Consider the following 3,215-nt stretch of genomic DNA (forward strand, 5'->3'; position numbering starts at 1 on the left):
TTGGCCCATGGCTTCTTGCATGTCCCTGGGCACAGAGGCCACACAAGATCAGGACACAGAATCACCACCAACATGATGCTGTTCACTTGGAATCTCTTAGTCTCCCCGAATTCGACGTAAAACAAAGGAAAGATTTTTATTTAGGCGTGGATGCCCATTTTTCATTTGGGAAGGGACAACTCCTGACAATATTTGCAGTAAAAAGGCATAGCCGATTCTCTCACTGCTGGTCTGAGAAGCCTAATGTGATCCACTGGGGTGAGAACAGCACCTGTTACACAGGCTGAGAAACGCAGTCATCTCGAGGAGTCCCCGAGGGCGTGAGGCAAAGGCCCGGATGCCCCAGGCCGCAGGCCGAGGCGGGGCCTGGAGCCCAGCAACCTGGACAGCAGCCGGAGCCCACCTGCGGCTGCTCCAAAGCTGGCCGCGGGGAAGCCTGATTCAGCCAGCAAAGGGAGCTCTTTGCTTCTCAAGTGGGTGGGCGGCCGGGTGCAGGGGCTCTCAGGAGAGTCCGCCAGCCTCAGTGGGCAGGGTGAACGGGCTTGGGGAGTGTTGGCCAGGACCCCCCAGGAGGCCCCAGCAGCAATCTGGAGGCGAAGGCCTAAGGACAGGCACCCCAGAGTGCAAAAGCGGGCTCTAGAACTCCCAGGGGACAAAGGGGTTACTTGACTTCCCCCCACCCCACCTCAGATTCCACTCGCTTTTCACTGTGTGGGGGAGGAAGAAACGTTCCTCAACGTTTCAATTTTCTTCTGGCTGATCTAATAGTTGAATCTATGCGAGACAAATAACAGAGAAAATGACTAAATTTAATTACATGTGTACACATGGAACCCCCCCCACACATGAAAGGTTCAGGGACAGAAGGGAGAACAGGGGACATGTGACATCCTGAGCTGAGGAGTAAGACGCCTTCCTTCAGGGGGAGGCAGGTCATGCGGGACCATAGGGAGAGCAGAGGCCCCGTGATTAGAAGTTCGCCCTGCCCTGCAGACCGGTCACGGGGAGGTTACTACAGCGATAACTGTATTATGGGCAGGGCTCCTAATTTAAATTCTTTAAGAGAGAGGTGAAAATTTCTCGTGAGCCGCCCACAGGGTCTCCTATTGCCTGCGGCTCAAAATAATTCACATTCCGAAGTGGCACATCTTGGGGAGGCCTGTTCTGAACTCCTTCAAGTGACATCCCCACTGGAATGGGTCTTGAGTGACACCCAGGCTCTCGGGGAGTGGAGCGTTACAATGGTACCCCGTCCACTATCTTTACCTGCTGACACTGCTGTTTCACTAGGAAAAACCAAAGAGGAAGGATGACTGAGCAGAGATGGGAGGAGATTAAGTATTCACCGGCTAGGAATGTGGTTTTCATCAAGGCTGGTTTTCAGGAGTGACACTTACTTTCTCATACAAACTCAAAGATCTTTTACATTTAATCAGAGGAATTAATAAAAAGTATTCTATTTGACCGAGAACCCTGGTAACCCACGAAAACAGGAGTTCCTGATGAGAGCCAGAGCCAGCTGGCCAGCCCTGAAATAGAAGGGACACGCACAGCAGGGAGTGGTGGGAACAAAGCCTTTTCCTGGGTATTGTTTTGTGGGACTTGGTTACAGTTTCAAAATTTGTGTGTCTCATTATTAGCACAATGTTCTACCCTTACGCTCTAGTCAATATTTTTGCAAGATAATATTTAATGATAAAGGTATTTTTCTCACTAGCTTTTTCCCTGTCGACAACTGGAAGTTGACCTCTAACTTCCCCAAAGCTGAACAAACAGTGGTGGTGGATGTTTGCATCTGTCACTTCTGATACGCCTTCCTTTTAAAATCTGTAATAAAAGAGTTTCCTCAAACCCACCCCCCCCAAAAAAAGCGCAAGATGAAAGCGTCTTCTTATTATTCTTTTAATTCCTTTTCCCCTTTCTTTTTTCTTTTTCTTTTCTTTTTTCTTTTTTTAGGTAACCCTTGGCTGCCCTCTGAGTTTACAAGGACCTTGTCAGCTTACAATCCCTTATTTTTTTTTTTTTCAAGCCTACAGCACCTGGTCTTCGTAGGTGGTCTCCCATCCAAGTACTAACCAGGCCTGACTCTTCTTAGCTTCCGAGATCAGATGAGATCGGGCACGTTCAGGGTGGCATGGCCGTAGACTCCCCCTTCCTTTTTCGAAATGCTCCTTAGACCGGCAGGAAGCCGAGTCTCTTCTGGAAAGCTGAGTGGTGGGCCCTGATGAATGAACGCCATGTGTAGTAATTCCTTCCCACACCGGAATTTGCGCCATCAAATGAGAATTTGAATTTTCACCCCTTCCTCCCTATCTCATCTCATTTCCATCCCAGAAGCGTCCAGGGAAGTGCTGCCGTGATATCTAAACATGTCTGTGCTGGGCAGAACTCCACGGAAAAAACTCCAGCCACCGCCAGGTAGAATGCTATGGTGTCTAAGTAGCATTCACCGGGGAGTCAGGACACTTCAGATGTCATCACGGCTGGGCCGCAACTTTGCTAAAAGTCGCTTCGCTTCTCCAGGCCTCAGTTCCCTCTCTGGGCAGTGAGGAGTCCGGAATGACACTCTTTTGACATCCGCTGATTTTACGAAACAGCAAGGAACAATTGCCAGTAGATGTTTCACGACTGATCAGGCTTCTGTAGATCGCGAACCCTCAGGCTGATGCCGAGATCTGAGGTTCTGTCCTCATGAGACATTGACTTTATGGGGAGGAAAATGTGAAGCCAAAAGGTTAAGTAGAGTAGGTACTTTCTGACGGGGCGGCTACCCTCTGCCGTGTGTTCGGGGCTGAATGAAGAGCCTGTGAGAGGCATGCGGCTGTCCCTAGACCAGGCAGCACCGACGTAACCCAGGGAGCGGTTTATAGCTTTAACTCAGCCCAGTGACGTCGGCTGTGGGGAGCCCTCGTGGCTGGTTTCTTTCTATTTCTGGGGCCTGAACCATAAAAGTGGGACACACACTCAAGTCCATATGCTACGGAGAAACACACGTTCCCAAAGTGTCTATTGGGATGGCTATTTTTAAAGCCACAGCTAATAATTTACCGTCTGTTGCCCTGGAGCCTGCCCGAGTCTAAAAATAGCTGTTGTCGAGCTTTCCGACACCATCGGCAGCACTTGAGGACAGTGCTGTCGGCCTCGAGTAAAGCCTCGGCCATCAGGAAGCGCACGATTGGATCAAAACCACTCCAGATCCAATTTTTAAAAGATGG

The 3,215-nt window shown here is 50.0% G+C and overlaps 1 pseudogene; it reads right to left on the bottom strand.

The window, feature by feature from the left end:
* Window positions 1-2,027: 2,027 nt before the first annotated feature.
* On the bottom strand, window positions 2,028-2,146 carry LOC120609783 (uncharacterized; annotated as a pseudogene).
* Between the last annotated feature and the right edge of the window lie 1,069 nt (window positions 2,147-3,215).

The sequence above is a fragment of the Pteropus medius genome, unplaced genomic scaffold (assembly GCF_902729225.1).
Source record: "Pteropus medius unplaced genomic scaffold, Ma_sr-lr_union100, whole genome shotgun sequence".
Classification (NCBI taxonomy): Eukaryota; Metazoa; Chordata; class Mammalia; order Chiroptera; family Pteropodidae; genus Pteropus; species Pteropus medius.